The following is a 19,793-nucleotide window of genomic DNA, read 5'->3' as shown; positions in this document are numbered from 1 at the left end:
TATTTGTGCAACTGAGCTGAACTGCTGTACTGAGCACGTAATTCCCTATTTTACAGTTAGCAATTGTTATGTATAATATTTAACTGTTTTTTTTATAGTTTTAAAAATATATTTGTGTGCATGTCAAAATACTTGTTTCTACAATATATCAGTTGATTTCATATTGTAACTTCATAACACAACTCAAGCATTGATAAATGTCATCTTATTTAGGTTCCTAGTACCTAGTCTTTATGAATTAGCTTAACTTTATTTTGTTTCTTGTCAGTCTTGATGAATCAGTTAGAGTCCTATACGAACTTTAAAAAACCCAAATAGATTTGTTAGGTCTATGGTACGACCTTAACATTACTCGAAATGCCTTTCGTGTGCTTCAATAAGCAAATGGTTTCTACAAAGACGCAAAATAAAATGCTTTTTAGTATTTGTTGTTATAGCGGCAACAAAAATACACCATCTGTGAAAATTTCAACTGTCTAGCTATCAAAGACAAAGACGCAAAGGCTACAGATGTAATCCGTTTTAAACGAACACTAATCACCCAAACCACAAAAAACAAACTAGACAGGTATTGCATGAAGCAAGTAAAATTGATTAAAATTTAATTTTTAGATTGCATTTTCATCGGGGCCGCTCATGCATGGCAAATTTCAAGACGAGCGAGTAAATAATTAGGGTAATCCGCTGCAATATTTATTTAGCAAAATATGTAAAGTGTTATAATTTCATAGAAGTTTGTCGTTTAAAATAACACTTGCAAAGTCTGGGCTATCAAAATCGTTCCAAACTTAGCTTGGTCTAACTCTATAAAGTCAAATAAACGCTTGACATGTTTCGATCGATTTTTCAGGATCTTCGACAAGAGAACCGTCTATAGATTTTAGCTACAATTTTGTGCATTTATCTTAATTATTTTACCATGTATTATTAAGAGATACTTGCGCAGTGCGCACTCTGTTGCACTCCACACAAGAAATGCGTTAACACACATTCCAACCAGTGTATTATTTTCAAACTTTTGCAACTCACGCAAATAACAGTATTCCTGTCTTTCCGACTTCTACAGTTGTACTTGTATATACTACTTAGTATAAAGTATAAAGGTACCTATTGGTAAAATACAATTATTAATACAATGACAAATTCAAAGCAACACTAGATTAAAACTTGAGGTTGACTGCACGTTTAATAAAAGTGCAGTCAACCTCAAGTTTTAATATATAAAAGTCTTTTATATATAGCATAAAACACTTCAATCATGTTTAGTCTTAAGGGAGAGATTCTTATTGTTCTTCCAAGTTTGTGAAAATTTAGCGTGGTCAGAGTTTATCTTTAGCCACTCTATCCCCGCTCTACAAGAAGTGCATTATCAGTTTTTGCATCCGTAACTGTGCAGCACGATCACGTAACGGGCATGCAGCCTGGCCAGCTCTAATTAGCTGCATCTGATTGGCTGATTGCAGCTGGCGGAAATTATTGCTTTGTCAGATATTTAGACAGATAGAGAGCTAATACGAGTATATGTATCTGTACGTTCTGCTTCTTTGCACGTAAGATATTTGTCAATGTTTTTCAGTAATTATAATGTACATTATAAGTTTTTTAATTTGACGTTACTAAATTAATATGACATTAAAAAGGCACTAAAATTAAAATATTTGTTAAACATAAAAACAAAATAATTATCTATAATATTCACGGTTTGGCAGATACTTATGGCCATTTCCAACGGTTATCAACTGTACTTTCTGTTCCCTCTAACAACCAACATGTTCTATTTATACATATACACGATGATTTTTAATCGGTGATCAGGAACCAATTTTTCTAATTCAGTCAGCGATGGCGATCACATTTAACTATGAAACCAACCGCGAAAGCGCGAAAAAAAAATTAACTCTCTCATAGAAAATATCAACATCGGACCAACCCAAATGTATGAAACAGGCAATTTTTTTTTGTGATTTCGAGGTTGGTCCCATAGTTAAATGTGATCGCCATCGATAACTGAATTAGAAAAATCGGTTCCTGATCACCGATTACATTTCTTGGTGTATATCTCTCTAACCGATATTCACAGGGTGCTATTATATCTCCGTAATAATTAAATATAAGGTACTGCACCGGCGCGTAGTATTTTTTTATGTAAACCAATAGGTCCATGGAACTTATTTTAAATCAAATGCAATAACTTATCTATCCGATCTTGTATTTCATATTAACATAAATGTTACAATGTAATCATCATGTCATCTCCGGAATCGAGCATAAGTGGACATTAGTTACATACCTATCAATCATTTCACGATGCACCTGTTGTGATTCGGACCGTTATTGTACATCAAAACGGGGCTAGTCTATTACATTAACGAGTCCGTATTGAGCACGAATCATTAATGTCATAGCAATACAGTTTGTCACTCTGACTGGTGATTCCAATTTGTTAGGTTTAGTTTCATGGTGTCCATGCATCACTCATGTCATGTCATGTAGTAAAAAAACCGGACATGTGCGAGTCGGACTCGCCCACCGAATACTACGCGAACCGCGCACATACCGGATTTGGCATTCTCAACGACGAATTTTGTTGTTATAGCGGCAACAGAAATACATCATCTGTGAAAATTTCAACTGTCTAGCTACACTGTTAAAAAATATGTAATTTTAAATTAAATTATGTAATTTTACATGCAAAAAAATTACATAATCCTGTAAAATTCCCGAAAAATCTGGGAAATTTACGGAAAAATATGACATTTTACGTAATTCTCGTAAAAATTTACGAAATTTCCCAGATTTTTCGGGAATTTTACAGGATTATGTAATTTTTTTGCATGTAAAATTACATAATTTTTAACAGTGTATAACGGTTCGTGAGATACAGCCTGGTGACAGATGGACGGACGAACGGACAGCGGAGTCTTAGTAATAGAGTCCCGTTTTACCCTTTGGGTACGGAACCCTAAAAACTACTTATGGTTCAATATGCCAAAGAATAATTATTTATCTGGAACGGTTCTGGCATCTTAGCAAGGCCAGGAAAGAACCAAATTTGTACCAACACATTCCGCGATTGTTGCGCCATTTCTAAATTGGTTGTTTAATACTTACGCTATAGAATTTCAATTTATCAAGAACCCTAAATGGCATAACATAACAATTCCGTGTGGTGGCTGTATCTTAATGTAGTAAGCGATTTAGTGTGACACTGGTGAACTCTTTCATTAAATATATTTTGCAGCGGCTTCTTAATTTTATCCTACTTGTGTAAACAAACAGATGCATTATACTTACTAACTAGTTTGGCGATATGACCCAAAATGTGTCTTGGCCGAACACAAGAGCACGCCATTTTACTCGTTCCTGCGCGGATTCACGCCAGTTTTTACTGACGCCGAGCTCCCGGAGATCTGCCTCCACTCGATCCGCCCACTGATACTCAGAACGACGGCGTCCAGTCGGTCGACCCAAGTATGCTCTCTTTACAGCACGATCTTTATCCATTCTTTCGAGGTGGCCCAGCCAACGGAGACGATGTGCTTTGGTCTCACCCATTATATTCGGTTCGGCTACAGATGCATTATAATTTTCTCCATTTTTAAACCTTTTATATATAACTAGTAAGTAGTCCTTATTTTACATCTAAGATATTTTCGACATCGCGGTGAAACTCCTGACCCCGTTCATCAGATCAGCGATCTGCGCCCGTACCGGCACCAGGATCGCGCACTGTAAAGATGCGCCAGCGATTATCTGATCGCATCACGACCACCGCCAATCGCAGAACGACGTAATTACGAAACTGGAACTTACGTGACCGTTAGTAGACTTTACGTAGTTGTTTTAAGGTTTATTTTTAATATTTTTAGGCATTTTACTAGCTTCATGTAAAGTTACGCTTATTTAGTTTTAGTCGGTAATTTACAGCCACTTTCTAGATGTATCATTTCGTTATAATTTTTACACTTAAATACTTTCTTGGTTATAAATAGTGGTATTCAGGGGGATGGTAATTTATTGCCGTTGATAAATGTTGCGCATGAGTTTGTGATTGAGATGTTTATTAGTGAAAGGCATAATTTATTATTTCCAATCGATAATGATCATGATCCAACTTTTGTCTTTGCACCTCTGTAGAATGGGTCTAATCGACGTATACACGAAGTCTTCGTGTATAATGTTGTGTACAAATGCGCTACTCCAGCTGACTGATGTCAGGTACTTTTACTTTTAAGTAAGCAGGAATACTTATTTATCATATCCCGGAACCATAAAGATAACAATCAAAATTTTATTAAACAATACATACCTAGTACCGAGAAATAACCTTCGTGTTGTTATTTATAAATAATAATTAATTATGTAGTTTCTGAAATATTTTCACATTTGAACTTCAGGTAAGTGTTGTGAAACATGGACTATGTGTAATTTTTTTAACCAAACTATAGTATAAAAAACCGGTAAAAGGTAATTTTGCAAGTTTGTAAGCATTCGATTTTCTAGATTGATCTAGGATTTCCGGCAATGCATATGCGTATTAATTAATGTTAATCATCTAATGTCTATCATTCATTAGAATCATTAGTATCCTTGCTGCAAGGTTGGTGTGCGAATAATTTAGTCATTATGCAAGCTATGAAGTAACCGTGACTACTTGTTGCGTAGCTTAAAGTTTCAAGGGGTTGATAGATACGTCCTAGAAATGTAAACACTTACTAGTCATACGAACCTACCCGCCGCCGCCGATATAAATATATGTGGCTTTCTATCCATTATGTATATCTCTGGACTGGCCTTACGGGCAATAAGAATAGGACTGAATGGGGCCAGTACAGCGGTGTGACATTGCTACGACGCGATTGGTTGACGAGTTGGCATCACGCGCGCGATTGGTCGCAACTAGTTGCGTTAGACTACACGATTGGCTCGAATTCGTCAGTGACACCGCTAAACTAGTATAATTTTTAGTGCATGTAAGGCCCGTCCTGAGATATATACGTCAATGTTTCCATCACTGAAGGATCCTTATGCTTCAAGTGCGATAAGGTCCTTTTTATCAGAATTGCTGTTGGAATTTCATATCGGCGACTCTGGTCGTCTGGTCGAAAATTGGTCGACACGCATATTACTATATATAATGACTTTATTATTGATAGTGTTCATCCCGCCGGATATATTTGATTCTTGTTCGTATGTTCGGACCCCCGAAAATGCTGTAATGTTAAACTGCGCTTTAAAATCGATATTTTTAAGCAGAAAGCTCGATGACCCGTTTTCCCGCTCCCTTCCTGAGGAAAAACCAATTTCTTTCACATACTTTACAGGTAAAATTATATATGTAGGTACTTACTTAAACCTTTTTTAGAAACCTCTATAAAACGTACGATATTTGATGCAGGTAAAAATGATCAATGCCATAAACTTGAGAAGAAAGAAGTGTGAATGTTTGTATACTTTGTATGTTGGTATTCCATACTTCCGGTTAGTGTTCCACACGTAACAACATACGTGTACAAAGCGCGTCATAAATAATTGCTACATAACATACGTAAAACTAATAATTTTATGATCTACTAATAAAATACACGTAATATTTTTAATAAATTCGTGTCAACTTTCATTTTTAATATCTTTCGTTATAATAAAGTTTTGTGAAGATAGTGCTAATTAAATTAGAATGAATACCTTTCGCAATAACGGCATATAAAGCATTAAATAAAAAATAATTACATACTTGAAGGAGAGCGATAAGTGGGTAACTGATGCTTAGGGATTTGGTGTTGTGATAGACGAAGCGGGAGCGGCAAGAGGCACATCTGGAATAGCGAGCGGTAGCGGAAAATTTATGAACATTCGTTATAGCGGAATTAACGGATTTTGATTTCTGATTGATATTATCTATTTTGGTTTTCGAGTATGATTGTACAGTTCCAACATTAAAGTTAAATTGAATACCTATGTAATAAAATATACATATTTGAGTGCACTTCTAGCATTCCAGTAAGCATCTAATAGTGTAGTCATCAAGAACCATGTTTGATAAAGTTAGCTTATTATTTATGTATCTTGTTACGGCGAGATTAGGCCTATCAATGGTTAGGTTATATGTGTGCTTCTATTAGTAAGGCTTAATATCTACCCTTTGCTTACCACGTATTATGTTTTGATTTTTATTAAAAATGTAGTAAGTATAAAGAATCTTGGTTTTCATGGAAAACCTAAGATGTGATGTATGTCAATAACAATACACACAAAAGCAACGAAAACTAGTCGCTTTATATACAACATTTTTCATAAGATGACGCGTTATCGTTTCTCTCATGTATTTTTAGGCCAACTTGCGTCTTTTCAAAACCGCCTCCGCCTTCGCTCCCGCTCGCTCTCACCACAGATCCTCTCCCTAACCCCAAGTAGATCTCCGTAGCGGCGTAGCGCGCATTAGTCTACTATAGCTCCGCGCATGCGCGTCCGTGCGCACAGTGAAACGCGAATTCCGGACTTTTCAGTGCTCGGTTCGTTTTCTTATTTGTGATGTGATTTAGGACTTTTTTCAATCTGGTTTTGTTTTTTTTTGAATATTGAATTAGATAGGCAATACCTACCCGTGTTTCTGAATTTCTTAAAAATAAAGAACTCCTTGTAATTTATTGTACATCCAGCCGCAACATTGGTATGCTTACTTGATGAATGAATTCGTTTATAATGTGTCCGTGCAATTTTGCAGCTCGCTGTACGCCGAATGGTCAGTTGGGTAAAGCACAAGCAAAGACATATGTAACTTCGTATAAGACGAATAAAGTTTAAGGAAAAAACGTGCCTCAGATTTCAAGTAAAAGTCATTCTCGAATAGATGGCGCACACACCTTTAGCCTATCCTCGGCTAGATGGCGTGACGACACCGTTTCATATTTAACAATTTTAACACATAGATATCAGTGAATGAACATGGATCAAAATGATATAAAAATAACAAAATCATTTTATCCATATATATACATTTTTTGATAACTTTATACGTTTTCATTTTGAGTTTTAGTCGTGTGTCGATAGATGGCAGTAAATTTACAGTGACTACAAAATTTACAATGACAGGACCCCTCTATACTATCTATTCTTTTTGGCACAAGTTTAGGTTTTCATTAGTCTTTTACGAAGTTAAAAATATTTGTGAAATATATGCCCACTAAGTTGGGATTGGGACAGCCCAGTGTCCCTTTAATAGGTACTCGTTTTAGGTAATTCCTTAAACCACAATTTAAGCTTTTGGTATACATTATTCTTTAATTTTTGGTAGACCATATACAACTTCAAGGATAATAAAATACACAAATTTTGCTTCGGGTTTCTTATATTTCCTGGATGTATAGTATATGCCCTTAAGACAGTTACTGATTGATATAATTATTATGGTACCTATGCAATTGAAATATTTTTGGCAGACGGCGAATAGCCACCCACAGGATGGGCCCGCCTCCACAAAAAACGGCAAAAGTATTTAAAAAAATATTTCTAATACAATACGTACGAATACTGTGGTATGTTATTATTAGCTCATACACCGTTTATATAAAATTAATATACTTTCTTTTCAAGGCGAGATCAGTCTATCGGATCTATATCTGAATCCCTAAAGGCTTTTCTCCTATCTTTGCCTTCCCTAATATTGTTTGTCATAATGATCAGTTGTCCTAACACTCGTATACCCTAATTTTGGTTTCCCTATTATCGAATGGCCGATTTTTTTTGTCCTAATATAATATGTTTTTCCCTAATGGCACTTTCCATATTGAGTATTTATCCTAATGTTATGTAGCATAATTCTTTTTTTGCCTAATTATTGTTAGGCCTAAAAATTATATATCCTAACCATCATGTTACCTAATTTTACTTAGCCTATCGTTGCTTGACCTAACACTCGTATGCCCTAATTTTGATTTCCCTATTTCGTTTCGTTTTTACAATGGTCGCAGTTCTAGCCTAACCTAAACTACTTTTGTGGCAGCAGTTCGTGTTTGCGAGGATCACAGTTGTAACCTAACCTAACCCACTTTTGTGGAAACAGTTCGTTTTTGCAAGGATCGCAGTTCTAACCTAACCTAACCCACTTTTGTGGCAGCAATTCATTTTTGCGAGGATCACAGTTCTAACCTAACCTAACCCACTTTTGTGGCAAGAGTTCGTTTTTGCAAGGATCGCAGTTGTAATCTAACCTAACCCACTTTTGTGGCAGCAGTTCGTTTTTGCGAGGATCACAGTTCTAACCTAACCTAACCCACTTTTGTGGCAACAGTTCGTTACCATTCATTATGGAAAGTAATTGTTATGATAATTGATCAATAGGAAAAGTAACTGTTATGACAATTGATCAATAGGGCAATAGCCATTAGGTCAAAACAGTTAGAGCATGTTATTTTATGCCAATCATTGTTAGGGATTTCGAAGAATATGATAAAAAACATTAGGGATCTTGATAGTTATGGTACAAATGCTTAGGACAAATGAGTCTTAAGCTAACCATTACATGGAAAATGATCGTTATGACAAATGATCGTTAGGGCACATGCCCATTAGGACAAACTAGTTAGGGCAAGTGACTTTAGGACAAACGTTGTTAGGGATTCAGAAGGACACCCAGTCTATCTAGACTACGTGATTTTCACAAAACAAACTTATAGATTGGTATTGGTTGCCGGTAAATAAAATGCATTAGACCGCCTTTCCTGTACATTTACTATTTAATAACAATATATAGTACTATACTTATATAACCTTGACATAGGTTAACAATGCCCTTTGTAACATTAATAATATCGACAAAACCGTGACAAGAAGGGCCCTTTAAAATCAAAACAATAACTTATTGTTGTTGACCTATTATTTTAGAATATTTTTTGAACATTCCTTTTTATTGCCCCATTTGCAGTCTTGTCTTAGAAAATGTATCCAAATCATAAATTTTGTAATGTCTACTGAAAAAAGGCAGGTTTTCCCGAACGTTTTTGACCCTTTAGTACTTAGTTCTAGAGCGTTAATTGTCTACTTTACTCCCCATACATTTGTTTTTGTATTAATGTTGCACTAGAATATAGTGGGACATACAATAAAATGAAACTAAAAAATTTCCATGCTAAATTGATGCCATATTTAAGCATTTTACGTCAAAAATGTGACGGTTACGTAGGAAGTGGCCCCCTCAATAATTTTGTACAATTTCTTGTCGGACTATAACAGGTCGTTTTGTCAGATTGGGATAATCTGTCATTTTCAGTTCGTGCTAAAATGAAGACCAGATTGAGACCAGGTGAACAAGTCGGGCTAACCAAACTGTCACTTTAGTATTCGTATTTAATATAAAAACAAAGTTTAGTACAGTCACGCTCCGTGATTGTTACGCCATTTACCTAGGACCATACATGGCGTAACAATCGCGGATCATGATGGTATTAATGGTATTTAGTCCACTTTTCTTTGAAAAGAAATTAATCATCTTTGTCGTTATACGCAAAAAATAGCCCGTTTAAAACACCCTTCAGCAGAAATGTATCTTGTCTGAAGAACCCATGTAACAAACTCATAAAAAAGAGAATCTATAAGTGTACCTATTACTTGATACAGACTTACACTTAGGACATGTTATGTCTATTCTTTGCTCATAGGCTATGAGCAAAGAATAGACATAACATGTCCTATGTGTAACTTAATTACGCTATGAGTCATAGCGTAATTAAGTTACACATAACAATTAAACATTGACCAACGTTAGATAAAGATTTTATCCACTATGAAGATTAGGAATTTATACCGAAAGTGAAACAAAAGAGAACTTAATTTATTTGATTCTCTAGAATTTACATATTTACGCGTTCACTCTCGAATTTTAAGGAAAGTAACGTGAAGTAACGCTCATGCTCTGTTTTGCATAAGATTTCTATTAAACTAACAAAAATGTTATAGTGGTTTATTTAAATAATATTTGCGAATTATTCTATGTTTCATAACATGCAAAGTAGAGTTGCGCCACGATTTGAGGATAGACAGTAGACAATAGAAAAACCTAGGCCTGCAATAAAATAAAATGTAGAAGTAATTATTTATCCGCAGTATCTTTGATAGGCAACGTACCTACCTAGGAAGTTTGGTAACTGCAAAGTAGCGATTGCATCATAGGCATGCGATACTATAAAGTGGACACTTTGTAATGTGTGGACACATTTGTAAATAAGACAGGAATAAAAGGCGATACAACTGTAAACAAAGTGAACGAAATAAGTGATGACATAGATGCATGATAAAACCACCGATAAAAACAAAAGAACAGTCAATTTATCATTCTCTATTGTACATTTCAAAGCATTTTCATTGTAAAAGACAGTGCGTTATCAATATTATTCTATTAAAAAAACAACGGGTTGCACTCCGGGAGTGCCGGCAGAAGTGAAAACTCAATGACATTGTAACAGTTTTTCGATCAGGTCACGTGTCCGTCTTACGTCTTACGAATCTTACGGTCACGTGACCTGTCGCGAGTTTAACATTTTTTCCCCATCACAAAAAGTGCACAGCGCCGCTAAAGAAGTTTTCACTTCAATAAAACCGAAATTAAGCATTAAAGTGTGATAGAAATAGTTTGATAAACTAGATTTATAGGTAAAGAAAATGTGCGAGGACATGAATACAGTGAAATCACCGATAAAAACAAAAGAACAATCAATTTATCATCCTCTACCGTAAATTGAAAAACATTTTCACTGTACAAAAACTTAAGTGCGCATCCCACTAAACCAAGTCGAAATGATGAGAATTCTGCGCAAGCGTGATAAAATGTCGCGCGCTATTGGCTGCCAGATATTCCTAATCCGTCGGTCAGCCGGATAAACTGTCAATCGGGACATTTAGAGAGCGCGAAAATTACTGTTTTCACTGACAGATGCGTCTATAGGACTGTCACGTATTGTTGTGTGTTGGTACTTCAGTGACAAAATTGTGAGAAACATTTGTTGTTCATGAGTACAGTGTTGTTTTGGTGATAAATAACTGTAACAATATGTCTTACTTTCTGTAAAATATAGCTACGGCTTTGCGATATGCGACTTATACACCTATATATGGAGGTTAGTCAATAGTCAGGCGGATAAACTGTCAATAGAACTTATTAGAGAACCGGAAAATTACTGTTTTCTCTGACGACCACCTGACGACAGACAGACGCATCTATGGGGCTAGTGGTGGGAATATTCAACAGTGACAGAATTTTGAGCAAAATTAGTTGTTTTTCTACAGTGTTTATTTTGTTCGTGACAAACAGTGTTACGATAGGTGTGTGTTAGATAAATTGCTAATCGGGACATTTAGAGAGCGCGAGTATTATATACAGTATTTATTAATTTGTTCTTTCTGCTTTGGTTTCATGATAAATAGTGATACTGATAACTTAGGACAGTTTTCATGATAAAATACTATGAAGGGAGAGTACATTTCTATTGTTTAGCTTTGCTAATCTACCATGCTACGCCGAATGCCATGTTATGTTACGTGTTGTATACTTACAATTTTTATAAATTATGTACTTACTTGTTATTTCAAGCTTCAATTATAAAATTAATAAACTCGCATTTGAAAGGTAACGGTAGGCAAAAAATAACTTAACTTTTATCTCAAGGAAATCGTAGAGCATCTACGATTCGTGGAGCACCTGAATTTGAACTGTAAATCGAACGCTATAGAGCTCAGAGCTCAGTGTTGCGTGTTCATGTGATGTTTTGAGTTTGGAACATTGAAAAAGAAAATGGCGACGTGTCCGCGACCTTCGCGGCCGAATCGGTCGGCCTCTGCGCGGCTAAAGTACTCCAAGACTATTCCAGCCAGTTTGCTCAGGTATGATTTTTTTGAGGTAAAAAAAGTTTATTTTTACTCTGGCAAACCCATTTTGACAGTAGAAAAAGGCGCGATATTCAAATTTTCTACGGGAGGTCAACGCTTCGCGTAACATTTTTTAAATTTACCGCCTTTTTCTATTGACGGAAATGGTTTGCCAACCGGATTTATTTATTTATAAGTTTTAGAGTCTGTGCCGAAATAAGAGTCGTGGAATTGGAATATATGGAAAACAATACATTCTACGACTCTTCTATTTCCGCACAAATTCTACTTGGTTTTAAGACTGTGACACGAATTAGTTCTTGTTAACACTAAAATCACTAAATGAAGAATTACTACATTTCTTCATAAACAAAATTTATCCTTTAACATTGAGTAATCCTTATTGTAAGGGCTTAAAATGTAAGGTCGAGCCTGTATAAATAAAAATCAAATGGTATCAAATTTTCAATTATTATTTTTTAATTAGCTTTGTGTAGGTAATCATGTAATCATAGAAAATATCACTAGATTAAGTTCCAACCTTACTACTACTATGAACTATTTATATGTTTACTGGATTATTTACATAAATTTCACTCAATCGTATTTAATTCAACACTCTGTAAGTACATAATTATCATCCTAGTATTGCTAAAATAACTATTATGGGCTGTAGAGCCATACGACAGTACACGGGATTTTGGATTGGATCTTTTACCTCCGCCGTGCCTCCTACCTCCGCGCTCCTGTAAGCAAAATTCACTCACACTCACACATTCTATCATATCATAACAGAAGGAAACCAGTAGTAATACATTTTAATTACTTTAAATTAAGCGAGTGTAGCAACCGGCCGCATTTCTGATGCCACAGTGTTTATCTAGCCATCGTAACTCGTGCTTGCTTAGGCTATTATTTTAATGATGGCTGGTGAAACCACGTATTTCAATTGCTGGGTATGGGCTTGTTTGGGTTTAGTGAAAAATGCATGCAGGATCAGTAATAGTTTGGAATTTACGTAGTGATGTGGACGATGTTGTTGAGTTTCGTATTTTCTTGTCACACTGAAAAATAATAATTTGCCTAACCCATTAAAGGTCGGTTGCACCAAACCGTCTGTGACTGTTAAAGCGTTCGCAAATTTTTATTGTATGTGAAGTTTCATAGATCTCTGCGGCGTGACGTTGCTCAGTCTGTTACTTAGAGGATATAACCAACGGAGACGCCATGTCTAAAATTTTCGGTGCAAAATAGTCTGCCGTTTTTTGCGGGGGAGGGGCACATCAAATGTATAGGTACGTCATGTCAGATAAACGTCAGTCCATACATATGGTTGACAAGTTGTTGACCATTGGCCGCCTATTTTCGACAGAGGGGAACGCCTGTTAATGGCGGCTCCATTGTTAATTACTCCGAGGTCTGTTAACCGTCGTTGGTGCAACTGGCCCTAAGTAATTTAAAAAATTAACTGAACTTTAAGTATTAAAGCAATTAATTTTAATAAATATCCGAAACCCGATTTTCTTTCACAAATCGACGTGTTGCCCGATGTAATAGTTCGTCCCAATTTGAATTGGAAAGTGTCGCAGTCAACCTCACTACATTCCTATAATTTATATTTTTATGAATTGTATCGTTTTTGCGTCCAACATTGAACATTCGCGAAACAACGATAGCCACCACCCCATTGTTACAACTTACAAGTTACAAGACTTAGAGCGTTTTCACATTGTTCGATCCGATATTGGATGTCGGATACAACTAGAGAGAAGCAAAATGTAAAAAGAGCCTTTTTATACATTTCATTATTATTTGTTGTTCAAAGAAATAGTTAATCCACAAATAAAAGCACTTGATGCCATATGGCATTTTCTAGCAGCTGTTTTTCTTCAAACGCCATCCCGCATCCGTATCGGATCGGACAATGTAAAAACGCTCTTACAAGTCCAGCCAACATTGAACATTCGCGAATAGATTGCCGATCACTCCTTGTTACAAGATACAAGTCCAGTTAGGTTGGCAACACTGGCTGGTCCATTTACCAGGCTCATCCATATTAATGTACGCAATGAACTGGGGGATGGTAGCACGATAGGACGCAACGGTGCCTGCGTTCCGTTCTGAAACCATAGCCAATGGGCCATGTTGATTTAATTTTATTTAATTAGTGAGGGGAATGAACTTTAATTATAAACGAATAAAATAAAAATCAATAGGTAACATAAAATATATAGGTATTTAAATCAGTAAGATTTAATCCTAAAGGGGCCCACAGATTACCAGTTTGCCGGACGATATCAGCCTGTCAGTTGTTCGGAGCTGCCAATTTTGCGTTTAACTGACAGGCCTCGTCCGGCGGACTGGTATATAATCAGTGGGCCACTTAAAGGTAACATTCGGATTTCAAGTGCAGCTGTAATATACTGTTGCAATATTAACCAAAAACTAAAAACTTAACTTAACTAAAAAAAAAATATAACTTTGACCTGTAACCCCTGTATCCTGTAACCTCATTTATTTTAAATACAGCCAAATACTCTTTTTAAACAATAAAAAGCCTTAAAATAGAAAATACAAACTAAAATTAAAAACTAAGCTTAAAAACCTGTAACCTATTTAATCAATTTTCATTTTTACATTTCAAAGTGGTATAACAGCAAGAACTAAGATAGGATTCAAGTCGTAGCTTGTCATATTGAGTAGATTTTTTGTTATTGCACCTAAACTTTAGGCCAAAAATTAAACCTGCCTTACATTACACCGAGGTCATTAATTGAAATAACACTTAATCTAGATATTTACATAACTTTACAATCTAGCCTTTGGTGATCGTAGCTGACTTATAGTTGACCTAGTTATAAAAAGTTACGATAATGATAAATACATTCTATTGATTAAATCTACTACATACTTAACAGTATATCAGTTAGGAACTATTACGAGTACCTATTTCTGATACAAAAATAACCGGTCAAGTGTTCAGGGTTCCGTGCATCATGAAATTTTTAACAATGTATTTTTTATGTGGAACGTGAATAAAATGTCTTTAAAAAACTCGTAGGGGTCGGATCAAAAACTAAGTAATTAAGTCTGACTTACGCTTGACTGCACATTTCTAATAGGTTTTCCTGTCATCTATAGGTAAAGAACTATTTTGTGTTTTTTTTTTAATTTTATACTCAGTAGTCTCGGAGATAAAAAATGGGGGGGGGGGGGGGGAATGGTCGGACAGACAGTCAGACAGACGCACGAGTGATCCTATAAGGGTTCCGTTTTTTCTTTGTTGTTTCTAGTTTTAATGTTTTACGCCAAATAAATATTTTCTATTTCTACATACTTTATAACTTTTGCAGAACGTGTCAAATAGATGCAATTTCAACTGCCTGTCACAGTAAAATGAAGTGAAAATCCGAGCCCGCATATTACGCCTCAGTTTATTGGTTTCGATCAGCCATGACCACCGCAATACAGAGAAAGTATGATTTAACTGAATTTACGACTGGGATTATCCGTTCCGTAATAACAACATAGGTAGATGTTGTAGACTTATATCGACCAGATATGGACTAGGGATGTTGCGAATATCCGCATCCGCATCCGCAACCGCGGAACTTCCGCATTAGGGTAGGGTGGTCTAAGACTGCGCGGTCGATAAGAATATTGCGCATACGTCATAACTTAGATTCAAAGTGAAGTTCGTGGCTAACTTCAGTGCTGTTTTGAAGTGTATTGCCACCTGTTATTGCTCCAGGAATTAATTTAGTTTACTGTGAAAATACGACACTCTAGGTGAGTTTGAAGTTTTTGTCATATTTTGATCTTATTTTTCTTCAATTTAAATTTATTGACACTAAATAGACTTAAGTAAATTAAAAGATGAGATCTTGAATATGCATCGCGTATACGAAGGCACGTTTGAATGGGAGTCGCTACTTCACGTCATTTTGCATAGATGGCGTTACCAGTATGCTTTAGTGAAAATGAAGGAATGTGTAAGAATGCGCATGGTACGACCGTGTAAAAATGCGCGCGCAGTCTTGCACATCCATTTCCACATGAATGTGAAAAATGGCTCAGAAATACCACAGGAAGAACTATAACTGTATTCCAAATACGTAAAACCTTCAAACCAGCTTGTCTCAAATCTGCAAACCCCGCATGTGATGCTGAAAGTTTTAAAACTACAGGAATATCGCCTTTTAATCCAGAGCTATTCACTGAAGCTGATTTCTTGGCTAATTCTGTAACCGATATTATAGAACGATAAAACGAGGCTGATTTTGCTGAAGGCAAAGAAACACATCAAGCGCAATTTACAAGCCAAGATATGTTGTTGTAAATCATGTTGACCCTCTTGGATATGCCCGTGATGTGGCGAGATCTATAAAGATCCTATTACTGAAGAATGGATCGCGTGCATCGCTTGTAATGAATGGTGGCATAAACAATGCACAGCGCACACGGGTGCTGCCGCCTTTGCTTGTGACTTATGTAAATAATTATAGCCTTTTTGGGTATCGCGCATTCTTACCCTACCCACGCAGACTTACACGTTTTGATGCGCATTCTTACAACACAGGTAGTGTAAGAATGCGCATTTCTCATTTTTCAATTATGCTCTAATATATCAAGATTGATTGATCTCATTTACAAAAAGTGTTTAAAATTATGTTGTCTTGTTATTCGGGAAGAAAATAACAAAAGTTGATTTCATTTATACCGTTTGTTTTTATTTTATCGCGTCTCAAACCTTAAGTGCGCAGTCTTAGACCACCGTACCCTATTTTCAAAATGCGCATCCGCATAAAATCGATGCGGAGCTTAATGCGGATGCGGATGTCGAACAAATCGGTACAGGAACATCTTAGCGGCGGCGTAAGTGCTAGTTAATTTCATCATTACCTATAATGAAATCGTCTAGATCCAGAAAGGTCGGCCAAAAATTACTGTTTATTCAATATGACGCACCTATATTCTTGCTCAAATACTAAACGTTTCGTTTTTTTTAACACAAATTACTAAAATGTAGTATTTGACGTTTTTTAAGTACCTAATCTTGACATCCACATCCGCGAATGTGAGTGTTTAAATATCCGTATCCGCATCCGCATCCGCGGGTGTCAAAAAATTTGCATCCGCAACATCCCTGATATGGACCGTGATTACCTTTGGCGCGGCTACACAACTTTGACACCCATCCACTATCTTCAGTTAGGTACCCGTAAACGAAACGCATGTAACTGCGTCGAAATATCGGAAGCTCGAAAACAATACAAAAGGTAATCCCGGTATAATATAAGTCTAGTGAAATTAATCGTGAATCATGAAAAATATTGTTAAGTACTATTATTTCGATTTCTCATGAACGAATTAACCCTTCGTATTCGTACAATAGCTTTAAATTCGTTCGCAGTGATCAGTGTCTATATATGTATACGAAGGGTTAAAAGTTAACCTTATTAGTTCAACCTACGGTCGAAATTGCAACGGAATTATCCTCGTTATGGGCAGTCAGTAAGAATAACACGTGTCCATACGCAAATTGCCATGTATAAGCAATTAGGGAAAGTGTTGGTCGTAACTCGTTGTGTGAAAAAACGTTAACGGGCAACGGGCAGTGACCGGGTTTGTTTTGTAATTGTTGGTGTACCTAATTTAGTAACTACGAGGCGGCATAAAGAAATAAGTAGGCTTAGAGTAGTCTAGGGTTAGATCAAGATAAGTCTGCAACGATTTTGATAGCATACGCAGTGCAAGTGTTATTTATATTTACGTCATAATGTCATAGAAGTTTGGCGTTTTAAATAACACTTGCACTGCGTGGGCTATCAAAGTCGTTGCAGACTTTTCTTGGTCTAACCCTAATTGCCGTCAACTTCTAAACTAAAACTTCATAGTACAAGTCCAAACTACATGGCAGTTAAAATATATAATCACCTTAAAAACGACATCAAAGCTCAAACAAATTACAAAAAATTTAATAAAATGTTGAAAGACTTTCTAATAAATAAATGTTATTACAACCTAAAGGACTTCTTCGATGATAATGTTACAGACACCTTCTAAATAATTTATTATAATTAAAACAATGACATTTACAAATACTTACCTAAATTATAACTAAAATTAATTTTATGATATGTTATTGTACATTAATTAATTTATTTTAATACATTTATTACAGATCTGAACCTGATTTTGAGAAAATGTAATACATACAATACAATTTTGTTAAGTACATACAATACAATAAAATTATAATAGTTATAAGTAAGTTATGCTGTGCCCTTACAGGGTCCATGTGAGACATTGTACATATATATATTATATTTGACATCTATACTGTACCATGGTTGCAATAAAGAATTATGAATTATGAATTTCAGTTTATAAGCGAGTGTTCACTTCATACATACCTAGATAAAAACCCATTTACAAAAGTGGTATTATAAGCGGGTTGGAGAAAACTTATTAGGGAAAAAAGATACAAGTAGGTATTAAGTTTTAAACTTATTAATAATGCGTTTTATCATACCTCTCATACAACTTATTATTATTAAGTAATAAAACTCATGTATAGAGCGAGCACTACCTACATAAAACTCTTATAATTACCTAAGGTCATCTAAGGTATAGGTATTTGTAATATGAAAAATGAAAAAATATGTTTGGCAAAATCCAAACAAACATAAATGCAGAAATAAACTAAATCAGATTTCCGGATAGCAATAAATTGTATCACTCATTGATGACCCACCGTTTTTGCTGCACTTTAAACAATACAAGAGCAAGTTTTTGTGGCGCCATCTGTTGACGAGTAGAAACGCTGGGAAAATAGCGGCAAAAACACCACTACTGATACATTCATGGCGCGTTTCTCTAATCGAACAATTGTGACCTTGATAGGTCAATTTCTAGCATGCGTGCATGCGAACCTGAACTGAAAAAACTTACGTACGCATCATCGTCAACCTGTCAATGTGTGTGTATCAGAATCTTTGAGTAAACATTTCAACTCAGTCCTTTGTACAATGCAGGATCCTTGTAAATTATAAATATCTATTGAGCTGAGGAGGTTTACCTACATTTCTTTCGAAAAAAAAACCATAATAACCGTAAGTATTTAAATGTGCAATTATAGTTACGATACAAGTGCGAAAAGTAGGAAATTCGCAACGAGTGGCGATAAATTGAAACACGGCTGAAGGGAGTGTTTTAAATCGACACGAGTTGCAATTAACCTTTTCGCACGTGTATTGTACAACGTTTTACAGTACATATGGCCCTTTAAATTTTCGACATAGGCACGTATTGTGCTAATTACCGCACTAGGGAAATTTTCTTAGAAAATGTTAATATTGTTGAAATTTCTTATTGTCACAAAAGATTTTAATTAGCTACATGTTTTTGATTCGTCATTACCTTTAATTGAATCCCTGCACTATTTTTAAGTCTTTAAAATTAATGACAGTAAGTACCTACTTGTAACAGTAATATACGCTATGTGTAATTTGACTTTATTACCTCATATACACCATCCGTAACATAACAATGAAATTATTTTACATACGTCCAAAATATATAGACCTCCGTCCCCAACCAATATTATTTGTGGCTTGGACCAAGTTAAACTGGCCAAATGTAAAATACAAACTTATAAACGCGGGTGAGGAAATGTGGAATTAACAATTTTGCATACTAATATTTTAAAGCGTTTGATAGTGGCGCCGCAATCAGCGGCAGACATAAGTTTGTAAGCGTGAAGCGAAAGTGTTAGAAGCATAAAACAGCCATGTCATACCATGACATGACAAGACGTGATAGATGAGGTGGTGTGAGAGAAAGAATACAATATATCTGGGATAGTTTTTGTTACTAGTTATTACGTAAGTCAGTGTTTGGATGGAAAAAAAAGTTAAACTGGGAGAACAATT

At 35.6% G+C, this 19,793-nt stretch overlaps 2 protein-coding genes across 2 annotated transcripts in view; both read left to right on the top strand.

Annotated features, from left to right (window-relative positions):
- The window catches only part of LOC134797449 (espin), a 97,593-nt gene that overhangs the window by 22,297 nt on the left and 55,503 nt on the right, over nt 1–19,793 (top strand). The window lies entirely within an intron of this gene.
- LOC134797425 (26S proteasome regulatory subunit 7) overlaps nt 1–19,793 on the top strand; it is a 155,486-nt gene that overhangs the window by 134,848 nt on the left and 845 nt on the right. The gene's annotated exons all lie outside the window — the stretch shown is intronic.

The sequence above is a fragment of the Cydia splendana genome, chromosome 15, assembly GCF_910591565.1.
Source record: "Cydia splendana chromosome 15, ilCydSple1.2, whole genome shotgun sequence".
Classification (NCBI taxonomy): domain Eukaryota; kingdom Metazoa; phylum Arthropoda; class Insecta; order Lepidoptera; family Tortricidae; genus Cydia; species Cydia splendana.
The sequence above is the reverse complement of the archived record's forward strand: the minus strand, read 5'-3'. Positions and strand labels throughout refer to the sequence as shown.